Source organism: Grammomys surdaster, unplaced genomic scaffold, assembly GCF_004785775.1.
Source record: "Grammomys surdaster isolate TR1022 unplaced genomic scaffold, NIH_TR_1.0 126248, whole genome shotgun sequence".
Taxonomy (NCBI): Eukaryota; Metazoa; Chordata; class Mammalia; order Rodentia; family Muridae; genus Grammomys; species Grammomys surdaster.
In genome coordinates, this window is record NW_021621048.1 from 2,355,858 (window position 1) to 2,382,462 (window position 26,605).

The 26,605-nt window shown below is 36.3% G+C and overlaps 1 pseudogene; it reads right to left on the reverse strand.

The window, feature by feature from the left end:
* Positions 1 to 17,864: 17,864 nt before the first annotated feature.
* On the reverse strand, positions 17,865 to 18,408 carry LOC114613554 (annotated as a pseudogene).
* Positions 18,409 to 26,605: the final 8,197 nt, after the last annotated feature.

Genomic DNA, 26,605 nt, shown 5'->3' on the forward strand with positions numbered 1-26,605 from the left:
TTTTATTGGATATTTTACTATTTACAATATAGATGTCATCCCATTTATGGAAGTTAGCTGCAGTTCTCTATGATGTTATGTTAGCAAGACACAAAGTTGGGGCAGGATCTGGATTTCAAACAGGTGTTAGCACATGTTTTAAGGCTCTTTTAATTGTCAAGTTAAAAATACTTTTGTTTCTTCTACAGTATTCAATGTAAGTTGCACTGACTGTACACTTTCTAATTGTGTTTGTGTTTTGAAATCTGGCATGTCAGTTATGGACATCTATCAACCAGCTTTTGTTTTCGTGCCCTGAGTATCAGAGAACCTTGTTATTCTAAAAATATCTTGCAAGTACTGGAAGAAATGAGTCAGGCTTTAAGCAGAAGCAAGAGGGTAGTGGGCTTGATTAATGCTGGTATTACAGCTTTAACTACATTAATTGCTAGCACCACTGCTTCTGCAATTGCTGTGACACATTAAGTTCAGACAGCTATTTTGTTAATCATTTAGCAAAAAAAAAAAAAAGTTACTAGTATGGTGAATATATGAGAGGATTTAGATAGGCATTTGGAAGAATGGACTGATGCTCTTTACCCTATTTAAATTACTGGAATGAGGTTCAGAATTTAAGGGTAAGGAGCCATCTTGATCTTGAGTGTCATGCCAAATACCATTGGATACCATTCATGTTAGTTCTACAATTTACAGTTGTAGTCATTATAATTTGGAAAAAGTTTAATGACATGTGCAGTGTATTTGGCATAATTCTAACACCTCTCAAGATATTTTAACAATAGATAGGGAGCTTATGAATTTCAAGAATGCTGCTCTGTTGAGCGTTGATGCGGTGGATACTGCAGATAAAATTATTCATGGCCTGAGGTCAGTATTTCTATTTTGGTCAAGCTTCAAAAATGGCATATACAGCTTGATCATGCTAGCCTTTTTTGTCCTGGTAATACTTTTATTCCTGCCCATTGTGTTAAAGCTTTTCTTCAACAACATCAAGATGTTGGCAGCCAAAGTACATGGCTTAAATCTGAAAATGGACTCCCAGACAGAGTTATTAAACTAACAGGCTGGCAAGCCAAGGACAGGTAAGATTCTGCACAGAGCCTTACCAACCTAAGACATAAGTGGATTGCTTTTGATAATGCACATTCCCTGATCAGTAAGGAAGGCATTCTTGTCAGAATGACCTAAGACAGGCTCAGTCTTGTTAATGAAATTAAAAAGGGGGGAGAGGCGGAAAGCCATTGGGGCTGCTTGGCAAGAATCTGACATGGGTCAAGGACAAGGAAATGTGCTGCCTGAAAGGAATATGACATTGACCAAGGACAAGGAAGTAGACTTCAGGCAGGAATATGACATTAAGCTAGAACAAAGAAGTAATTTCAGGTAGGAATCTAAATCTTAGTCTAGAAGAAAGAAGTAATCTCAGAGAAGTATCTAAATTTTAGGCTAGAATGTTTTTACTTTATAATAACCTGAAAACAGAGGTATACCCTAGGGTTATTAAGTATTAATAAAGTATTGTGATAAGATATTTTCAGTGTATGTTTAAAATATGGATTAACATTGATTGGAAGAAAACTATGTGGTGCTACAAATTTGCTGAAAAGAGACATATTGTTAAATACAAATTATTCGTTTTAATGAGATTGCTTGGGCTCAGTTATTTAACAAGGTTTAATTTTTAAATACTGAAGATTTGCTACTTTATTATTTCTAATATCTGCTACATCTCTGGCTAATTTTAAAATTTTTCTCTTTATTATTATTATTATGATGATGGTGGTGGTGGTATGACAGTGGCTGTGCTGCCTGATTTCTATTATTAACTGGATATAACCTAGAGTCACATGTGTAGTGGAACACCATGTGAAGAATAGCTTAGATCAGATTACTGTAGTCAAATCAGGAGAGATTCTTGATTTATTATTAATGTGGGAGCATCCAGCCTACTATGTGTGGTACCTTCCCTAAGTATGTGGTCCTGAGTTATACAAGGAAGGTAGCAGAGCATGAGCCAGTGAATGAGTCAGTAAGTAATGTTCCTCCATGGTTTCTGCTTGAGTTTCTGTTTGAGCTCCTGCCTTGACTTCCCTCAATTATAAATGGTGACAATGTTCCCCAGGTTGAGTTTTGGTCTGTGTTTTTATCACACCAACAGTAAAGAAAGTTAAAACAGTGACCATTCAGCATGATAATGATTTTATTTTTTAATTCAACCAAGTATACCTGCTCAATAAGTTTCTTGCATTGATGCTGTTGGCATTGAATATTGATGAATAAAGATATAAGTTTTTATGTCCACTACAGTGTGATAGTTGAAGAGAAGTATTTACCTAATTGTGACAGCTAACACTAGCTTAGCTTCAGAGTAATGTGCTCCTCCAATTCCTTTGTAAAAGCCTCAACATTCATTTATTCTGGATACAATTCTATTTGGAGTGAAGAACTTTAAGGGAAGTTTAAGGTCCCAGTATTTCAATCTGACTGATAACTTTATATCAAGAAAAATTTGTACATACACACAAAGATGCCAAGTATGAGTGAGCATAGTACAAATCTATGTGAGGACTCAGGGAGACAGAGACTCTCTCCTGGACAAAAAAAAAAAAAAAAAGTACCTTTCTGGAATCATCCAGAGCCATAGCAAACAAACCCAAATGAGTGCTACCTGAATGAACCCATAAGGATCTTTTCAAGGAACTTTGCATTTCCTCAGCTTAGCCAGGCTTAGCACGAGGCCACTCTATAGGCTAATACATGTTCAGTGGCCTTGGTTCATCTCTTCAGACATCTACATTCTACTATGAGGATGTACCACTGTTTTCTCTCCTTTGTTCTGATTTTCTAGACTCCAGGTTTGTTCCCACCAAGCACTGGATGCTGTTCCAAGACTTCCAAAGTAGCCAGATTTCCATAAACATCACAGTTGAAAATGACTGCTGCTAAATTTATCCCATTGAGCTGAAAAACTATCTACTCCATGTTATCAGGAGCCAGGACTGAGATGTGGTAGCCTTGAACTGGTAGGGCCCTTAGAGTGAGATATGAACTGGACTCCTTTTTATCCCACTTTCTGTCATTGATGGTGTCAAATCCTTTCTGTATTTGTGTGTGTGTGTGTGTGTGTGTGTGTATGCACAAGCATATACTTAATGGAGATATCGGTATATTAGAAAAACACAAGTCTGAAAAATACATTCATTCTTATTACACAGTCTAAATGAGCTCTAAAAGATGTTGGAGGGGTTTTTGTTTTACCTCAATGCTATAAAGGGTTTCCTAGAGAGTGTGGACATGAACAATTTTAATAATTCCTAGAAAGTATAATCTTCAAACAAAATAATCTACATGTATAAGTGCCATACATATCTGGTGTATAAACTCCAAAGAAAATATGGCTGGTGAGCTTGGCTACCCTGTTTAACAGCTGTGTAGCAAAGAGAAAAAAATAGCAGAGTGTGAAACTGTATCCTCATGTGTTTATTTAGATGGCTAGAAATAGCGTCTATGAAATGACTTACTTGGTGCCGGGCAAATGGCCTTCGTTCACTAAATGGTTCTATACTCATTATCATTGTTTCTTGATTAATGCAAATCTAACCTCCATCATCTCAGCAGGCTTCGTGTTAGCACTCACATGACAGACATCAAAATCAAAATTGACCTTAGCAATGATTTACACTGCTCTCCTTTTTTTTTCCAGAGAAAATTAATGCCCAGAGAAATTAAATGACTTGCCTGAGGTTACAGAGTCAGTTGGTGGCGATGACAGCCTCAGTCACAGAACATGTGGTATTTTGCTCAGGTTCCAACTACTTTTCCTTTTAGAGTATTTCATTAATGGCAGTAGCCACAGCCTAATAAATAAGTATCTGTAAATGCGGACTAATTACACATGGACCGCCAATGAACTGAAAAGGACAGAATAATGGTTAAGGCTAAGTATTATGGTAGTGTTGCAAATTCACACTTAGGGTAACTCTGATGTACAAAGTAATTGAAGGTTCTCACTCATCCAACAAATCTAATCTTCCTCACAGGCCACAACCCTACCAAATAGGGGCAGGGTTCCTGGTGGAGATTTTAACTGGCTAATTAGCAGTGTCTCATGCTCTGCTACTATTTTTTTTTTTTTTTTTTGGCTCTTGTTTTCCTGGAAAGTGGTTTGTTTTACAGAATGTTCCTCAGATAAGTGGTATTATGCCCTGGCAGAAGCTGAAAGAAAAATGGTGGTTACAGCCCTCTGTGACCTTGGATTGTGCTAGGTCATGGCTATAGAATCATGGTCTTATTTTCAGGTTTCTTATTGTCTATTTCTTATTGTCTTATTCTCATTTGTGATTTGTTTCTTGAACACTTTAAGACACAGTTATTCTTTATATTTGGCTTAAAAATATCCATGCGGTATCAGACTCAGGTGTTTTTGCAGCAGCTTCCGTACCACAAACACTTTTGCACCAGGAAAGCCTTCAGTAGATCCTCTGGCTCTGAGATCAGCTCTTATTTTGAGGCCCAGAGGGAAAAGTGAGAGTTTCATTTCTGCCCACCATGTAGAGCAGTGCTGTACTGTACCTCCCTCCCTCCCCCCCCCATCTCCTCCATCTCTCCGTCTCCCTCTCTTCCCTCTCTCTGCTTAACACTATCATGTTTCCGTGTGTGTGTGTCTGTGTGTGTGTGTGTCTGTGTGTGAAAATTGAGCCATATCAACAAGAATACTACATTGCGAATTCATCTACCCAGAAATCAAAGTGAAAGTGGGTAAAAATATTTCCTGCCAGCTACTTCCACACCACAGTCTGAAGTTCAAAAGAAGCGTGGTGGATGTTCCACCCCTAAGACCCACACACTGCTTTACATTTCCTCTCTGTCTTCGTTCCCAGGTCTCAGTAGCTAGTGAAGAACTCTTACTCCCTTCTCCTGCAACCTACCCAAGATTCCCCTTCAAGCACTACACCCGATGCCCGCCATCACTTTCACAGAATGCCTGAAAACAATCACAATAGGGTTGAAACCAGGATCAATTAGGACAAATATTAATTCTCTACATTCTCTCAGAAAAAATATACTTCATCATAACTTTTATGAAGAGTTACATCAGATTATGACAAAAATGTGTGAAACTCAAAAGGTTTATCTTCTTCTAGGATTTGTGAACTTATGCTATGTTACACTGGAAGTCAGTGCTAGTTAGTAACTGTCTCCTACCGTTTTTAGTGAATAAGGTTCTGGAATGTCTTCTGATATTTTTTTTCTGTTCTTTCATATCTCATTCCTACTTCTCCACTAACTAAATAATATCAATTCTATCTTACTTGTGTACATGAATAGACAGAATTGAAATTTAAATAGAAATAAACCCACAACAAAGTTTCATGCAGTAACAATATTTAATCATTTAATCATGCCTCACACCTGCCTTTTCCAATTCCTCCTCATTCACTTCCTAGAATCTTATTTTAAATAATATTCATATAGTATAGTTTCAAAAATGAGTGCAGTTGGCCATTTAAATTTTACTTTTCCCCTGATTCCATACATTTCAAAATAAAATTCCTCTTTTTTTTGCTTTCAAAATATGGAAGTAAATGTATTTTCTGAACAACTATCAAGTGTCACTTTTTACAACTTCCAAAAGTCAGTTTAATAAAGATGTCACATTTTTTGGCATAAATGGGTGGACCAATTGTACTATTAACAGTTTAGTTACTAGGGTATAACCAAGACTTTATTATAATCCTGTCTCTATTGATTTCTTTGTTTGTTACGAAGTATTAAACTGATTGCCTCACATACATAGCCAAGCTCACTACCCTTACCTACAATCCCAACCCTTAACCATGGCTTAATCAAAGCATTTGTGCTTGATTCACTACTGCCAATACTCTTTCATTTAATTCACTCTTTTATTCTTTCTTTCTCTCTGCTGCCCTATGACTGTTCCCTTTCTTTGTATTTGGAATCATTCTTTTCCTTCCTTCCTTCCTTCCTTCCTTCCTTCCTTCCTTCCTTCCTTCCTTCCTTTCTTCCTTTCTTCCTTCCTTCCTTCATCCCTCCCTCCCTCCCTCCCTCCCTCCCTCCCTCTCTCCCTCCCTCCCTCCCTCCCTCTCTTTCTTTCTTTCTTTCTTTCTTTCTTTCTTTCTTTCTTTCTTTCTTTCTTTCTTTCCTTCTTTCTTTCTTTCTTCTCTTTTAAGCCTGGGCACATAGGAACCAGCTCCTCAGTTTCTGCATTCCTTTTATTTTTAAAAAGGATTTATTTATTTATTTTGTTTAAATGAGTACATTATACCTATCTTCATACAACAGAAGAGGCCATCAGATCCGATTACAGATGGTTGTGAGCCACCATGGGGTTGCTCAGAATTGAACTCAGGAACTCTGGAAGTTCTAGAAATCAGTGCTTTTAACCATCGAGCTATCAATCCAGCCCTGGAATAATTCAAGATGACATTTACTGAATACACTACAAGTCCAATCCTGTACTACATCAGTGAGATACCACATCTTAAGAAGGTTTCACATGACTCATGATATTTTTAGCCACTTATAGTAAATTCTTTCACTACCTGAAAAAATTGAGACTCTAGATGATGATGTTAGATTTACCTTTCTACTCCCATCTCATCTCGATGTGTGAGGTTAGTGAACCTCACTATAGACATAATTATGCCACATCCTTCAAACAAGACTTTTCCTTTCTTTTTATCCTTTCCCTTCTCTTTCTTCTCTGCCCTTCTATTATTCCTTCTCTTTGATATCTCCCCTGACCTCTGCATTCACTGGTAGCTGAGAACAGCACTCCTCTCTCCACTCTGATTGGATGTTTCTCAGTGACTCCTGTGCTAGTGTGGAATGATAATTGTTGCTTCAGCATTTTAACTTAGACTATTTCTTTCAATAATTAAGTAATTAAAATAATTTGGATGCCTTTATGTCTTCAATTTTTTAAAAGAGTCTACCCTTTGTTTTGATGAGATCCTATTGTTAAAGCATCTTTTTGTGACGATATCTTGCAAAAATCATAAATGCTGATATGGTCAAGTAATTAATAAGGATATAGAGAAGAGATATCAAATTTCTTTTTTCTCTCCTGTAATTTTTCCTTCAGAGGGCATAACAAAGAAGGTAATGTGTATACTTCTAAATGTTTCAATAAACATAGACATCACACACACACACACAAAGAGAGAGAGAGAAAATGAAACTAGACATGAGTATTTTAAAGCAAAAACACAAATATAAATACATATTTTCTAATACATTTTTAAATACATAATAATATTTTATGGGCATTAATAGATTTGAATTATTTTAAATTAAATTGTCAAAATAAATAATATAGATCAAGCAAGTATTATTGATACAACTCTCATATTTTAAGTACTGATAATATTATTGTTGATTTTATTAAAATATGTCTCACTATGTAACCCATTGGACTTAACCTTGTGTTCCTGCTGCCTCAGCCTCTTCAGGAGTACCTCAGTGCCAAGATTTGCACTATATTATTGGTGATTTAATCCTATCTTAAATTATTGGTGATATATTCTTATCTTAAATTGCTTAATGGGGTAGTCAAACAAAACCAGACACTTAAGCATGGTCAGATGAAACTATAATATATTTCAAGCCCAGAGATTTACTTTAAAAGCCTGGAATTTTATGCTTTATATTAGCAGCTGTATGAAGAAAGGGCCTTATCTAACTGATTTCATATAAGTGTACTGATGAAGTTTGCTGATTTTGTTATAGTCTGTGTACTATGATAGATGTAGTAGCAGAATAAGTAAATGGTATTATGTATTATTAAAATAACATTTTAGCTTCTATTTTCCAAATTAGAAGTGTTCTATATAAGATCCAATTTTAATTATCTTTGTCTTTCTATCCTCAAAGTCATATGCTGGCAACAGTCCTTAAATATGTCACACTAATTCTGCTCTGTCTACCTCAAAAGGTGGTTTCATTAAGTGGTCTAGCTCTTTCTGAGTTAAATATTGGAAATATAAGGGTGGCTGCCTCTTTTGCAGGTACAATCTAGAAGCTGCACTGATCTTCCGTTACATATTCCACTTGGCAGACCTCTATCATATGTATACTGGATTTATACCTGATTTCCAGCAAAACTGGAGCATAAAGTATTTCTCTGTGTGGATGTGTGATTAGCTAGAAAATCCATTTCAGTAAAAATATGAGATGCCATATGAGGGATAAAAATCATCTCTGTCATATGTTGAATCATCCTGAATAATTCATAAAACAATTTGAAATGCATTCTCTTATTTGATAAAAGGATGCCACCAGTAGCCAAAAGTTGAGATCTTTCAGTACTGATGAAATCTAGAATTTTATATAGGAAAAAATGTATCTAAAAGATTATTGGATTAAAAATTCTTCTATCTTGTTTGATCCTGTTAATTTATCTGTTCTGTCAATTATAATTGAGCTCTTCTCTTCCCTCATGTACGCCAGAATGGCTGGCTATGTTCCTTTCATTGTAATAGTGAGGTTGTAGCCAAACATGGCAGAGTTTTCTTCTACTCTCAGTTAAAACACTTCATTTTTCAGAATTTTAAAACCTGTTAAAAGATTCAAACAATGCTTCTGCTGTTCCAGTAGAGATGAAACCATTGTATAAGGAAATAAAGAATTTCAAATTTTAAATGGATTTGTAGAGTGAGTTGAACGTAAAAACAAGTCCAGCCATTAACTGTTACTCCTTACTATGATCACAAATCTACTTGATTATTTACTTAATTGAATGAGACCCTCTCAAAATTCTGTAATATATTTCTCAGTTATTTTGTTTGTTTCCAAATTGAGATAACTTAAGCTCAAGGGAGACAAAATGATCTTTCTATAATGGAACTTATATTACTCTCCAGATGTGTTACAATACTTGTGGGTTTTTCAGTGTTTACATTTTTTGAGCAAAAAGCTAATATCCATATAACTTGTTTTACTGCCATGGATCACTATGAATTTATATCAGTTGCTCACCAGTGAAAAATCTATATCAGGACATTTCTTTAGACTAGTGATGTTAAAATCAAGTACCTTGGTTCTTCTGATGAAGGTCATCCCTGCGTACTATTTTTACAGTGTGACTCATTCAGTGACTGACAGGTGATATTGCTTAAAGTCTACTGCACTCGTCTTTATCTTGAATTGTCATTTGTTTCAGTCCACCCCTTTGCAAAGATAGCACTGAACCCCAGGTACATCCTGGCATGCCTCTTGACATGTTTGAGTGCGAGTTGGCACCCATAAAGACATGGAGTCTGAATTCTCATTTCTGTGAGTATTGCCTACTAAGGCAGGCAATGTGCACTGACATGGAAACCCAGAGACATTTTCATCATGGTTAATGACAGTGTATCTAGCCAGTGGGTCATTACAGGCTTTATCCTTGAGTACTTCACACTTCTTGAAATTAATATTTATTCACAACAATGATACAAGGTCTATGACATCTTTAAATTCTGCCTAAATGTGACTCGAACCACTGATGAATGACCATCGTGCTTTCATGCTTTACTAAACATATTTGGCTTTTCAAAAGCAATAGATTCTGAAACAAAAGGGTATTCACAGTGGGTGCAAGAATGCTCCAATACTAAGCTATGGAATCCAGTGAAAATTTGTATCCAGTTCTTTAGGTGACCAAACTGAGTCTTCTAGGTACTGAGCAACTGGGGGTGGGAGATGGTTCTGTTTTTATTACATCAATAAATGCAGTATGCCTGATCTTATTTCTGACTAGAGAGATAACGAAGGTGGCTCTCTAGTATTTGGAAACCTCATGGAACAAAACATTTGGAAATCTCTTCTATTGTCCAAAAGAATTTTATCATAGTCTATGAAGGACTCTGATTATAACTATGATGGTATAAATAAATCATATTGTGTGTTACTAAATTACCATTTTAGCTGATGTTTTTCTCAAATAGAAGTCTCCTATTTGAGTTTTCTTCAATTTCTAAGCTAATGTACTGACTACAGTCTTTAAAGATGCTGTACCTAACTCCCCTAATATTGTTCTACCTATCTTAAAAGGTGGTATAATATCTTATAAAGATGATAATAAGGTACTGTTTGCATTATTAATTTACTATTTCCATTAGTTAATTTCTTTACTTCCCAAGTAAATAATTAAGCCATCTAAAATATTTATTGAGCACCAACTGTTTGTGAATCATTTTGTTAGTTTTTAGGGGCAGAGAAAAATAAATTAGACAGTATCTCTGCCTCCAAGGAATTTGTTTAAAATTAACTTCACTTTGTGGGAAAAGAAAATGACAACTGTAGTTGCAGTAACTTGGAGGTGAGGCATGATGGAAGTTTAGAAAATAGTAGGAGTGTGGGAGACATTCACCTCTGAAAGAAGAAATAACGGGAGAAGTGCTTATAAAATATTTTGACTGATAGATGAAAAAATAGATATCTTTTCAGTAGAGAAGGAACTAAGGAGACAATGCATGTAGCATATATGAAAATAGACATAATAAATCCAACGGTATTATCAGCTGACTTAAAAGGGGACACAATGGAGAAGAGCTTTAGTCTATAGAGACAGAGTTTGAACGTGTAGAGACAAAACAGAGAACTTGGAGGATCCTGAGAAAGGAGTAGTTTAGTGAGGTGATCCCTTGATACTTCTTAAACATATTGGGGTGGTACCACATCTCAGAAAAGTCATCAACTTGTTTATATTAATGATTCTATTAAATTAAATTACTTTTTATTTACCTTTTTATGCAATGTATTTCAATCATGCTTTTTCCCTTACCTAAACTCATACCACTTTCCTAACTCCCTACCTATTAACTTCATGTTCTGTCTCTATTTTTGTCCTCTGTCTTTCTTACTTTGTCTCTCTCTTACACCCTTGCTCTCAAAAGACAAAAATCTCAAAACAACAGAAAACAAAATAAACAAGATAAACAACCAAAAAAGGTACATACACACACAACACCACCACCAACAACAACAAAAAACAGACAAAAACCAACCATAGAATACAGTTTGGGTGGGACAATAACTCCAGGCCACAGGGCCTATACTAGTGTGGTTGATGTACACAGTGAGAAATCTTCACAGAAAACTGCTTTTCCTTTCTTCAGGAGGAAACACCAATTACAAAGAGCTTCTGGGTTAGGGGATGGAGCTTTGGTCTACTTCTGCTCCTTGGTGAGGGAATTTTGTGAACCTGTGCAGCTCTTGTGAATGTAGTTATAGCCTCTGTGTGTTCATATGTATATCAGTCCTATTGTGTCAAGGTGACAGTGTTTCATAGGACTCACACACCACCTCTTGCTCTTAAATTTCTCTGCCTCTTCTTCATAAATCTTTAAGGAGGTTTCAATAAAGACATCTAATTTGGAGATGAGTGATCCAAAGTTTCTCACTGTGTATTTTCTACTTGTGGCCTCTGTGTTAATTCTCATTTGATTCAAGAAGAAGCTTCTCTGATAAGGATTGAGCAATACTTTGACCTATGGGTATAACAGTTTGTCATTAGGAGTGATTTTGTTGATATGTTATGCAGACTAATAGTAGCAAGTTATCCTCTAAATTAATAGTTTTTACTGATGTATAGTCATTTTCATAGTGACTGATATAAAAAGGTATCATGACCATATCTACACTCAAACCACTGTCCATGTTTACTTTCTATTGCTGTGATAAAGACTATGGCTAAAAGTAATATAGAGAATAAAGAAAGGGTTTATCTGACTTACATAGTCCATCCCTGAGGGATGCCAAGGCATGAACCTAGAAGTAGAAGCTGAATCAAAGACCACAGAGTAATGATGCTTACTGGCAAGTTCTCAGGTTTGTATTCAGTTATCCTTTTCTGGTCTCCAGGAGCACCAGGCATGAAAGTGCTACATAGACTTACATGCAGGTAAAATGCACCTGCACATAAAATAAAAATAAAATGATAGAAAATGGGGATTTTTCTTTCTTCTAAGATCATACAGTAATAAGAAAATCCTTGGCACTAGGATTTGGTAATCATTTTTATCTTTTCAAATGAACCTATTCTTTATTTTCTAATTCAAAAGAAAATGCAAATGTATATAGTCTTTGGAGTAGTGTTTTTCAGTCAGAAAAGTGAACATAGAAATTATTTTCAACACACAAAAAAGTGGGAAAGGTGCCCTGACTGTTAGCATAAGATACTATTTTTCTCAAGTGAACTATAGAGCACCCACTTAGAAATTTAATCACATTTAGTGAGCTCAATCTTTTGTTGTACTTGAAAAACATGGTACATGAACAGAAAACATAAAATGATAGAAGATTTAGAAGATTTTGGAAATGCATATATAGCTAACATACATGTCCTAGTTGGTTTTCTGTTACTTAACCCAACAAAAGCATCATAGGAGGGGAGGAGCCTATTTTATCTTGAGAGGAATCAGTACAGGAGCTCAAGGCAGAGAACTGAAGGCTGGAATTGAAGCAGAGGTCATGGAGGAACACTACTTAACTGATATGTTATCAATGATTCGCTTAGCCTATTTTCTCTCACCACCCAGAACCACTTATCTAGGAGTGGCATAGACCACAGAAGGTTGAGTCCTAGTAAAATTTACTAGGCAGTACATTTTAATGTCTGACAGTCATGGACACAGGCCAGTCCCGTAGAGATCATTCTTCAGTTGCTATTTCCTCTTGGTTTGTATCAAACAGGAAAAAATAAGACCTAACAAGCATAATATAAGATTTGTCTTGATGTTGTGCAATTCACATTTAATCAGTCATCCAAACAAACCCTAGCTAAATGGTTTTATACTTACCTAAGACATGAATATGCCAGCTATCTTGACTAGGAAATTACTGTTGCAAGTAAGCTACAAAATATTTTATTTTGGGATATTTTCTTTATGTAAATTCAGATTAGAATCTACCAAAAAATAAGACATGGAGATAACATGGACTATTCTGTTGAAAATTTCTACACTGGTCCATAGATCAACATACTGACTTTCATATGGCCTTCACATAGTTGCTTAATGACATATTATTTTAAAATAACACTCATAAAATGAGCCAAATAAAGGCTATAGTAGATGGAGGATAAATTACATTTTGTAAAATAGCATTTGCATTCATTCATTGTAATTTAAATAACTTACATTAATCTCACAAACTGATAATATGCTTCCAAATTTCATAGAGCATGATCATTAATAAGAATACACTGCACTGTTGCTTTCTTTACAAAATAATAGTAATTAAAAATCTTTAATGTTTCCTTAAATGGACTCAATTTGTTCTATCTTAGTTGTAGGTTTTTTGTAAATGTTTTGAATTTTCACCCAGAAAACACAACCTGAATGGTCGAACTGAAATTTATTTCACCTATGCTTTTTAATGGCATTTAATTTTCATGTAATACTTGATACATTTATCACATGAGCCTGATCTCATGCATTGTTTCTGAACTATAGTTAATTAAACTTTCTAACAAGAAGATTCAGGGTATTACCTTTTCATCGCTATAAAAATCTCTCAAAATAATCAAGTTGTAAGAGAACTTGTTCCTGCTTTGAGTTCTATAGGCTTCGGTTTACAATGGACTGGCCTTTCAGCAGCACATCAAGGTAGAAGATCACAGCTAAGAAAAACTGCTTGCCTTGTGGCCAGAGGCAGAAGAGTGGAAGAAGAAAGTACCAGTGTTTCACCATATATTTGGCAGGCTCTCTCTGGTGCACTAAGCCCTTGCTTTTACCAGTTCAACTACATTACCACCATTCACAGTGGATACCAATTATTTACCACAAGTATATTTTGGAGTATGAAATAAGATCCAAATTTTAACAGTAAGTATAAAGAATACTATCAAAATATATTGTGGACATGTGTGTAAACCAATTTTATGTAGAATAATGTTAACAAAAGTGTTAGGATAAAAATAATCACAAAAGAATGATAATTAAGTGTCTGCTGCTGTTGAAGCAAATGCAATAAACCTTTCTATGAAAATCAAGATATGGATTTCAAGAAATTTTATATAAAGGCTGCAAATTTCCCAAATGTATAAAAAATAAAGTTTTTAATTTGTCTTAAGTTGACTGACATTCTTGAGTGATAAAAAATGAAGGTAAAAGATGAGTCCTTTTAGGAAATCAAGTTGTTTTATCTCAATGGCCTAATGAAAAGCATTACAATAACTATTATTTAGCAAATGGTCAATTTTCACTTGCCTCATCTTTTCATTATTTTTAATGGAATATGACATACTTGAGATAACTTTTCCCAGTCTAGAAATACTTTTGCTGTTGCTTACATCTGGACTCTGTAACTACAAACTCTTTCTATAACCTCTATTAACCCAGCTAATGTGACAGGTGAACTCTCAAAGCACTGCTATTTTTATCTCTGGCATTGTATTGTGTACACTGGCCTTGCCTTCTTCCAGCATTCACAGGCTTCTTTCTGGAATCACCACACATTGCATTCAGGCCTAGTCAAGAGGTGTGTTCAGTTTAACCTCTCCCTAGGACGACTCTAATGAATACCTCAGTACTAAGGATCCTGTGCTGTCTCTTAGTTTCATGCACAGCACATGGAAAAAATGCTTTGGTCTTCTTTGCATTAACTGCACCAGATGGCAATTAACTGGCTATGAAGTTTCTGCCTAAGGAAGGTTAGGGCTTAGAAAGTGAGATTTAGGTAGAACAGGAAATATCCCTGCACATTAAACTTACGATTGAGCTAGGCTTCATCTTTTCTATTTTCTTCACCTTTTTCCTATAAAAATGTTTTCTTCACTAAGTTCGAACTCTAAAAGGAAGTTCAGAATTGCCTTCCCCCATCTTCATCCATTGGTTTGTGGGTTTTTTTTTATACCTATCCCTTTTTATATTCCTTTTTAGTAAAAAGAAGTAAGAATCTCTTTACTTTACATATGCAATATTCTACCATTTTGCTCAACCTTCAGACTAAAACTTAGTTACAATTTTGTGACAAGAGATTGGCATATATATATATATATATATATATATATATATATATATATATACATAGTCTGTGGCTTATAGATAAATTGAGATATTACTATAATCATACATAGTCAAATAGTACAATAATGGAAGGGACTTCACAGACTAAGGAAACCATGAGAATAGTCATTTAGAAAGAACTATGGCAGCTTTTAACAGGTCTTCCCCATGTTCTGGAAGAAATTGGTTATGCATGGTATGTACTCACTAATAAGTGGATATTAGCCAAAAAAGTACAAAATACCTAGGATAAAACTCACAGAACTCAATAAGGTTAACAAGCAGAAGGGCCCGAGTGAGGATGCTTCAATCCACTTGAGAGGGAGAAGAACACAATCATGGGAGGCAGAAGGAGGGAGGGACTTGTGGAGGAGGGGAAGGGAAGGTGAAAAGGGAAAAATGATCTGGTATGGGGGAGGAGACAGCAGAATGAATGGAAATATGCAACCTCTGTAGGGTTACTCTTTAGAAGAGACCTGGAAGGTGAGAGACTCACAGGTACCAAAGGGAGGGACCTTAGATGAAATGTCCAACAATGGGGAAAGGGAACTCCTCATAGAGTCCACCTACAGCAGAAAGGCAGGGCATTAAGTAGAGGGATGGGGTTGCCATCCTACAGTCAAAATCTCTGATTCAGAATTGTTCCTGTTTAAAATAACTGCAGAGACAAATATGGAGAAGAGACTGAGGAAAAGGCAGTCTAGTGACCTCTAGCCCAACTTGGGATTCATCTCAAGGGGTGGCTCAAAGGCCTGACACTATTAATGATGCAATCGTGTGCTTACAGACAGGAGCCTAGCATGGCTGTCCCCTGAGAGGCCCAACAAGCAGCTGACTGAGATAGATGCAGATATTTACACCCAACCATAGGCTGAAGTTGGGGAACCCTGTGGTTGAATTAGGGAAAGGCTGGAAGGAGCTAAGGAGGAGGGTGGCCCTATAGGAAGACCAGCAGTCTCAACTAACCTAGACCCCTGAGATCTGACAGACAGATGCAGATACTTATACCCAACCAATGGACTGAAGTGTGGGACACAAATGGTTGAAATAGGGAAAGACCAGAAGAAGTTGATGAGGGTGACCCCATAGGAAAACCAGCAGACTCAACTAGTTTAGACCCCCAAGATCTCTCAGACACTGAGCCACCAACCAGGGAGCATACATGAGCTGTATGAGGACTCCAACACATATAAAGCAGAGGATGGCTTGTTCTGGCCTCAGTGAGAGCAGCATCTAACCCTTGAGAGACTTGAGGACACAGGGAGTGGAAGGCCTGGCAGGGGCAGGGGTAATTTTCTTGGATACAGGTGGAGGAGAAATGGGATGAGGAACTTTGGAAGGACAGATAGGGATGAGGCAATGACTGGATTGTAAATAAATAAATAAATAAAACTGTTAAAAAATTTCTAGCAATGTGGCTGATTTACCTTATCTCTTTTCATCATATTCATATACAATTACTTTAATAGCTGTTCATTTTTGCCTCCTATGCATTCATATATAAGGCTACTCAGTTGTTTGGTTTCTATTACTATCTATGAACTGTGGTCCTGGCAAATTCATCCTACATGTTCCCTGTACATTTCTTTGCAATAGACCTTTCTTCTTTATGCTGAAATCCAAACATCTATGAACATATCCCTTTGCAATAACTTGACACTTCTACTTACATTCTTCAAAGAACCTTTCATTCACTTTGCTTGTAACATAAACGGATTTTCTCTCCCTCTTCTAGGCCTTCCTTGGAAACCTGTATCCCAATGACTGGCGGCACTCACCATCCAATGAAGCGTCCAGAAATGCTGCCATCACCCCGAGATTCTGCTGTGTTCTGACTTCTCATATCTGACTTTGTTGAATACCTTTGGTTGTTTTCCAGTAGATGTCTTTTTTCCCTAGTTCCCCAGTTTCCTTGCCACTCACAAGCTTCCTCATTTTCTTCCTGGGCTCTTCAACAGTACGGCACCTGCTCTTCCTGTATATTCTCCTCCCTGCCGTTTATTGATTTTGTACATAGCTGCTTGGATGCTCTTTAAAGTTCTAGGAAGGGTGCCCTTGGTTAACCCTTCCTGTCTCATGCTATTTTTCTTCTTTCTTTGAGATAAGCATCTTAAAATCACTTCACTTTTATCCTAAGAGCTTTTGTAGACTAAAACTAGTTTTTTCATTATTCCTGATCTTTTTAGCATATTTTTCAAAATTGACCCCTAATATAAGTTCTTGATAAAACATATTTTGGCCCTTTGTGATAAATGCCTGTAACTTCTTATTTATTTATTTATTTATTTATTTATTTATTTATTTATTTATAATGTAAACCATTAAAATTTATTAAATTCCATATGCAAAACCACAGGCATGAACTACTATCCTTACATGGCTGTTTCTACCTTTAATATTAATTAACAATAGAAAGTCTACTGTGCTATTATGAGCCTGGAAAACAGTGTTATCATAGATAACAGTAAGATTACTCCTGTCCTCAGTGAAGTAACTTAGAAACCATCACTCAGAACAAGTCTGATTCAAACAAGGATGACACAGATATAAAACAGAAACACTCTATTTACCCAGACACTCACAGGGTCTGTGTGTGTGTTTTTTTTTTTTAGACAAGTCTCACTATGTAGCCCAGGCTAGTCTTGAACTTGTCAAGTAGCCCTGAGCCAGCCTTATACTTGTGACCCACCTGCTTTTGCCTCTAGAGGGCCAGAAACCCTATTTTTGAGCTACTTCTGTTGATAAGAATCCAAGCTGCATATCTCAGTGTCATCCAGATTTAACATGATGGTCTGCACACAGGAAACAATGCTAAGTCCTCTCACACAGTAAAATGTTCTTGGGATGAGCATCCTAAGTCAGTGTCTCTTCGTGGCGTACGTACTCCCCAACGTCTGCTTGATGGAACACCACAATTGCCTTGGGGGCCACTTTTCTGCAGTCTTGGGTAGACTTTGCTGCTACCCCAAAACCCAACGAAATGTCAGCCATGGAATAAACCACTACTCCCTGGTATTGAGACGTGTTCTCAGTAATCCGACCCAGACCGGATTTCAACACATGGTTTCCATATAAGAAGGACTGCTCTGCTCCAGGCTGTATCCATGCTTTATACTTGGCATAGGGTACAAGGTAATCCAGAGCTGTAACGTGCAACCGGAACTTGTGAATCTTAGTAAACTTTCTAAAACACGTCCTCAGTGACACTAGCTTATCTCCGGAGATGTTGGCGGCCAGCTTCAGGATCATCTCACTCACATAGTACACTTGGTCTTCGTGCAGCCGGAAACAGTACGTGCCCGTCGGGTCTGTCCACCAGGAGTTGTAGATTGTCTCCAATGTATTTCGCAATCTTCTCAAACATTACCCGGGTCTCTTCTTCAGTCAAAGGCCTCATTTTCCTGCTAGCTTGGCTCCCCATGCCTGTAACTTCTTTTCACAGAATACTAACCAGATTATAAGAGTGTTTTTGTAACTTCTTGTCATGGTGCACATATCCTCTTTAATTCCTCAGCAGATAAGAATCATAACTATTGATTTTTTACTTTTATTGTAGTCACAGAATCTATTAAAGGATATGGAATATGATTGGCAATAAATAGTTGTTTTAAATTTAACTCAAATATATTAAATTATTTGCATCTGAATAGATTTAAAATAAGTCAGCCATGCTGAAGTCACCGAGTTATAATGTATAGAGGATGGTGTACATGAGGTCTCTCTGTCATGTATTAAATTAAATATTTTGTGTTTTCTTTAAATGAACAATTTCTTATGACATTTTTGCAGTTCATGCATTTGATGTTATTAAAGAGCTTTAGACATTAAGCAATTAGAACTTCCACATGCACACATACATATACATTACATACATACATACACATTCATACACATACACATACATACACATACATACACATAGCTATTGAGTAGTCATTGCTAATTGTAACGACAAAGGTGAATGTTCTGACATCTATGTACAAACCATCCCAAATGCACATAATACTTAGACAAATATGTGAAGTCTTCTGCATTTTCTGTTTGCTATTATTAGTAAGTTTCATAGACTAGATTAATTTTATTTAATAAATAAATTGAATTGTTATTTATTGGTTGCATGATTACTTGAAAGTAGTATTGAAGAGGTATTCAAATTCTTAAACTAAATTTTTTTAAATTTATTTTTTATTCACTTTACATCCCAACCACAGCCCCCCTCCCTCCTCCCAGTCTCATCCTTACAAACCCATTACCTTCTCTTTTGCTTCAGAGAAGGGGAAACCCTCCCTTCTGTACTACCCCACCCTGGGACATCTAGTCTCAGCAAAATACATCCTTTCCCATGGAGGCCCAATCATGTAGTCCATTTAGAGGAAGGGGACCCAATGGTAGGCAACAGCTCCTGCTCCAATTGTTAGAGACCCACATGAAGACAAAACTCCATATCTACTACATCTCTCTGCTACAGATGTTTAAACAAAATGTTTGTATTTAACTAAATCACTTTACATCACACTCACTGTCCTCCCAGTAACCACATCCCACAATCCCTCCCTTTATTCCCCCATTCCCTTCTCATCTGAGCCAGAGTAGGCACCCCTGGGTATGCCTCAAAGGATGTCAAGTCTGCAAGGCTAGGCACATCCTCTCCCACTGAGGCCAGAGAAGGCAGCCCAACTAGAAAAACATATCCCATGTATAGGCAACAGCTTTTGAGATTGCCCACTCCAGTTTAAAGTAAATCTTTAAGAGAATATGACTGACACGTGACAATAAGCCTTTAGTGAAGTATTTTCTGTGAATTTTATAAATATTAAATTTTTTTTAATTTTTTAATTTTTCTTTTTATATATATATATATATATAATTTATTATTTTTTTTCAAATTATAATTTATACTCATTCACACCGGGGTTATAAACACAAAAAGGCAGGACGTGGGGAAGGGGATGACACTGGAGCATAGGTGTTCAGGGGGAATACAGATATTTTTCAGAACAGGATATCGGCTGGGTGAAGGTTCAGGGGATAGGTCACTATGACTCTGCCTATGATTCACTTTTCCTTATCTAAGTTGGTAATATCTGCCAAAGTTACCTATTTACAAGGTCTTTGACTACCCAGGCTGGTAAATTGTCACAAAAACTGCCTGTTTACAATTGCTTATAGCCATATGTTTCAGTGTTTATCCACTGAAATATTAAATTTCTAAAATGGCAATACTTGGAAATGAGTGAACACATAGGTTTTTGTAGGACTGTGAAAGGCAGTCTGATTTCTAGTTGAGCTAGGTTTGAAACCCCAGTGACCCAGCAGGTGACCCTGCAAGGGATGGTAGGCATTTGCCACACTCCCAGCCTCCAGGCTCCTGACATGAGGCTGCAACACTCCATAGATTTGTGTTCTTTAGTCACATAGAGCAATGCCCTCTAGCCCCTCTACAGGTAGAAGGCATGATCAAAGGTCAAGGAGCCTCAAGAAAGATCTCCATATTAATGAGATACCTAAAGGCCAGAGGGGCATAGCCAATTAAGCGTTTCTTTCCAGTATCTCCTCCCTACAAAAGATATTTAACCTCAGGCCTGCCCTGAAAAAAATTAGGTACAGTTTTTCACCTACTTTCCGCCATGACAATAAACATCTTAAAACCATGGACAGTTTCTCTTTCATCTAGACCTGCTGTGGCAAACAGTGGAGCAGGCCTTCACCTCCACAAACACCATCTAATCTCCTGCAGAAGAACTCTCTGCATTCCCAGCCAGGGTGACCACCAATGAGCAAGCCAAGCGAGACTCTCATCCCTGCTGGACACAACCAGAGCTTCTCTCCCTTCTTCCCGCTTAGGCCATGGACCAATCCAGCCCGTATGTCCCAACTTTGTTCTCAGCTTTTCTGAGGCTTCCTCCAGCAGCGCCTGGGTACCCAAGAACCTGAGAACCAGATGAACTAGCTCTGGCTCCCCACAGGACCTCAGATTGTGCTCCGTAGCCTGAGCAGGTCCACCGGCTTCACATAGCCTGATGCCTCCTGTGGGGAGAGCACAATCAAACTTCCAGCACCTCTGTCTTCCCTGAGTGGCCCTAGCCCCATGGTGAGACAGACGCAGGACACACACACTAACCCAACAGTTTTTATTTTGTAAAAGGTTAGAATTTTTATTGTTTTTTAATTTTTGTCTTAGATATATAAGATACAATATTTTCTCAGGATTTATAAAGATAATATTTACCTGTTGATTACTAAAAGAATAGTGTAGCTTTTCTTGGTAAGCTTGGAGAAGGTAACAATCATATATTAAACAGCATAAATTCAAGTTAAATTTATTATCACTTAAAACAGATTTGTAACTTTCAAAATTAATGTTAAATATCTATGCAGCCTAAGGCAGCCTGGTTAAAGATATCAATATCTGGTTAAAGATATCAATATCTGAATATATTTTTCACCACATATGTATGTGTGCATCCACACGTATATTTATTATATTAACGTTTGTCTAGAAACATTTTGCTATACTTTAAAATATATTTTCCCAAAAAGTATGCTCATTTGCATCTTTTAAAGGATTATTCATAACTCTTGCATAAGTAAGGATATGAAGTTTGCCTTCTTAGAAAGTGTTTTTCCCGTTGAAACCAAACCAAAAAAACAGATGTGCCATTGCCTGTTTCTCAGTCAGAGCTGATCTGAAATGGCTGCTGTTCACTCAGGGAAGTCATAAAGAGATCAAATGACTTCTGGGCCAATGGAAAGCCTGGCTGTCTCAGTGCTGTGCAGACCAATTTGAAGCAGTAATTAGACTGACTGGAAGCTTGTGTGAATGATGCTCCAAGCGCAATTATGAAGCGCCTGGAAATGCTGTTTTCAATATTGAATACCTTGTCAATTGATTCTGATGGGGAATAAGGAAAAATCAGTATCTCGATATTGAAAGGGTGATAGGATGGTGAATGGTGGTGCATTAAAAATGGGGTGAGGGCGCATTCAATAGTTCATTTCTGAAACTAATTTCATTAGAGAAAAATCCGAGTATTTTGCTAATTCTGATATAATTATGTCCTCCTAGCTGTCTTTAACACGTAGCTTTCCTACTAGATTCAGAAACGTCTACAAATGTAAGGAGTTTGCAGGTAATAATGGAAAATGCTTTCAGGAACTGAAAGTTGATAAATACATGGCAATAGCGAGCCATCGTGGTGTAATTAAAGGATGTTGCGTGGATGCTTCTGAAATGCCCATAAACAAATGTGACTTCGGTACTGCTGCCAAATGAGCCCACTGTCCCACAAATGAGCTGAAAGCAAAGATCTTGCTGTACCGCGTCTGCAGTCTCCGTCTGAGGTGACTGCTGTGCGACATTACTGAAATGATTTACTGGAAATAGCATACACATATATGCACCAAGATACTGTATTTAAGCCTCATCTTATTCTAATGAAAAAACGTGCTTACCATTCCTGAGAGTATGTAAGCCACCAGAGGCTGAGTACAACAGGGCGAGAAGAGAACAAAAAGATGCTTTTTTGCAAGTAGCCACAAAAGCCGATTCTGACAGTAGTAACTTTATTTATTTCAAAGTCGCAATTATGAAGAAAGCAAAAAAAAAAAATCTGGAGATATCCAGTCTTTTAGTAGTCATTTTTCAAATGGCAATCCTTCCATGTGCTATCTGCAGTGCCTGGGTGTTTTCTGGAGGGTTTTTTTTTTATTTTCCTAAGGGAGGCCTTGGAAGTACTAGGTGTGATCTTACAAGTCTACTAAATGTTTCCATTCTTCATTACATGGAGAAACTTTTATTCTATTAGTGTTTTCTAGATGCTGGGTACTAATTGCCTTACAAATATTAACAAGTTAATCCTTATAACAACCCTGCAATGTAAATAGGTCAGCTTAATTTAGAACTACATAACGTGAAACATGAGGGACAGATAATGTACTTGTGCTCACAAACGAGTAAAGCAGCCTGATTAAGCACAGGCATTTTTTTATACTCAGTGTTAATATGTGTGTTTGCATAAATATACCATATATATATATATATACTCAAAACATATATACATACATATTATAAGGACTGCATAATAATAATAATAATAAATAATCAGTACAGCATTTGGAAGTTGTTTGTTTGTCTTTGATGGTTTACTAGCCTTGTCTCTTTCCCACAGATTTTAGATTCTATGAGTCTGGGGTAAGACCCAAGTATTTGCTGCCCTTTGAGAAAATTTATATACGCTATGTATTTAGTATTAAATGTTTATGTATGATCACTCATAAACATCTCTGTGACTGACAAGCTAAAGCTACCATAGTAATTACTAGGCTTGTAAGTAGAGCAAATTTAGATTTTAAAATTACTTGAGTTGCTAACTGTGTCACTTTCTGCTATTACGAGGTATGGTCCTTCATCAATAAAGCTCTTTTAAGGATGTGATTCAGAAGTCTAGAGGTAAATTGATGAGCCAAATACTTTATAAATTTTTGAAAACAGAAATAATCATGAGCACCTTTGCTCTAGTAAAATTAAAAAGCATGCTTTCTGCATCTTCCTCCTCTAATAATAAAAAGTTTTGTGGTTGCTGTTGTAGATGTGTAGCTTCATTCTCTATGGTCTGGGTTGGAAACTTTCTTCATGCCTTTCAAATGAGTTCTCCCCATTAGCACTGCTGTAGTTAATCAGCTATTTCCATTTTATGAAATACCTTTGAATGTAATGATGGCAAGTAGTTTGATGAATATTCATTAACCAACCTTTCCTCTGAGAGCACATACATTCTCTGACATGCAATACATATACACTTTAAACTTCGACATAAAACACTCATATTTGAAGAATAGAGGGGTTTTTCTTCTTCAAGCATTGTGTCAAATCACATATAACCAGGAACACAGGCAGCATTGCCATGGCAAGGAGGACAGAGAGAACATCAAGAAATCCAAATGAATTCAAACCCATTAAACGTAATGGTGTGGTGAATCTCAGTGTACCATCTGCTGGGGAACAAGAGTACCCTACTGGAATTGTATATCTTATTTACATAAGAGATAAGACTGTGTTGGTAAATTTATATGGCAAATAAGTACCAGAGGACAAAACTTAGTTTTCCTATATTCAGATCTGTAAAGAGCCACATCTGAATAAAATTTAATCTGTTTTGCTATTGTACAGTAAAACTTAAAGTGTCAATTTATCCTAATATTAACAGCAATATTGTCACTAAAAATAAAGAATTAATGACTTTATATCCTACTCCATGTAAAATTTATAAAAATATTCCCATCTCTGCTATATTGATATAGATATTGAAAACATTGGGTTTATATTATTGAAAATGTTTTACTCTTATATGCTTTAAAAAAACAACTTGATAGCAAATCTTTGGAATTCAACTTTGACTCATATTTAATGAAAAGTATTTTACTACTTAGTTAAGTTGTTAAAGTTACTTAAATTTATTGAACCAATTAACTTTAAGCACTTTGAAATGTGTAGTAATTAAGGGATATCCCCAAATAATATTATCATTGAAAGCAGTATAAGATTTAACTTTTAGAGTACAACAGTCTCTGATTACCAGATTCAAATTAATATTCTTCTTTATTCTTTTACTCATTAAGACTGGCCCTTAAACATCACAAGGATGATTGTAGTCTCCATGAAGCACAACCTGGACACCTAGGAAGACCACACCATTTATCTCAGTGTTTAACTCCTGGAATCACTCACAATGTAGCCTGTGAGCTGCACATACTTTGGCTGACACTATTAGATAAACATTGTTTTTGTTTAAAGGAGGTAAAGCAGAATTTCTTTTTGCAGGCTCTTTTCTCAAAAAAATCTCAAGATATCAAATTCTTCTGGAACCTCTTCAGTGACTTCCATCAGCGGCAATGTTGACTAATTAAGCACTTTTGCATTTACATTCAGCCACCAGTATTTAATTAAACACAGTTCTTGTCTCTTCAACTGCTCTCACCAAGCCTCCAGAAGTTGAAGAGTGTCTGCTGTTGACAATGGCAGTCCACCAAGTGGAAAATTATGCAAAGAAAATTGAGAAAGTAGGAAAAATGCCAAGTCTGTTGCCTTAGGGAAGGTGGAGAATATGAAAGTAACTACAGTACAGAGTATTTTGGTTATGGCTGTTGGCACTCTTGTTGATTATGTAATTGACTTTGTAAATTGATATATTACATGTTTATCACTTCTTATCAAATCACAAGAATGGAAAACAATTTTGTTCTTGAAAGAATGATGCCCCATTACCCGAGTCCCATCAAGAATGTAGTTGGCTATGTAATTGACCATGGTGGTGAATTGAGCTAATTCCAATCCAGGCTCATACAGTTGAGCTTATCTGTGATCACTAATAGTGTGAGACAATTTCTTTATTATACCCACATATCTCACATGATATGTGGGTCTATTTCTTTTTCATACAATTAGAGTCTTACAAACACTGACAATCCCCTACATTGTGAAGAGAAGATTCATGTTTTAAATCATGGGAAACCATGGTGTTTCCTGATACATATGTTAATTTTAAAATTAACATCCATTGTTAAACTTCTAGAAGAATTTTAATTGCACATTAGAAATACAACTTTGAGTTTCAAGATAATTAAGCACCCACTGAGTATAATTTTTCGGAGCATGCAAAATGACACTTAGAAAAAGAGCTGGCTATTTTCCTTCTTATAACACCAAAAGAACCTATGGACTTTACAAGGGGACCTTGTCATCTCCTCCAGGGAAAACTCATATCTGTTTATTGGAGTATGTAATTATGACATTACTTAAAGGACAACTATTTGTACATTAAGTATTTAAAGATGAATCCTAGATAAAGGCAGACTTTTGTCGTATTTGTCATGTTTTTGTAAAAGAAACCATATAGACATGGCTACATGTACATGTGTGCAAAGAATATAGTTGTGTTATTCACACTAGGTATTCTTGTGCTTGTCTGCATGAAAGGAACCAATAAGTCTCTTGTAAAATTGGCAAAAGGAGTTCATTCCTGATAAAGTCTTACTTCAAGAATTCTAGCTTTTACAATGGTCAGACAATGATTGTCTATTGTTTTAAATAACCAGATATTCAGCCTTGGGCACCTAATAGAAGTTTCATTATCAGATGTAATATGCTTTTGAAACATATTATCTACAAAAATTAAATTACCCTGAAATAAGTGATGTGAAAAAAAAAACCTCGAAAAAATGAGGATGTATAATGAGAGGGATCTTGAACTATTGAAAGAAATATAAATATTAAAGATTCTGCTACTGAGCCTAGTAGCAGAAGCTCTTCTCAAAATTTTTTAAAAATATAAAACCAAAGACAAAAACCAGACATAATGAAAATTGCTTTAATTAATTAAAACATAGAATTAGAGAATAGCCATTAACGAACAAATTAAAAATCAACAAAGAAAGCCAGGCATAGTGGTGCATATCTTTAATTTCAACACTCAGACAGCAGAGACAGGTAGATCTCTGCAAGTTGAAGGCCAGCCTGTTCTACACAGCATATTCCAGACAGTTGGGGCTCCATAAAGTGACCATGCCATAAGAGATAGATAGGCAGGCAGGCAGGC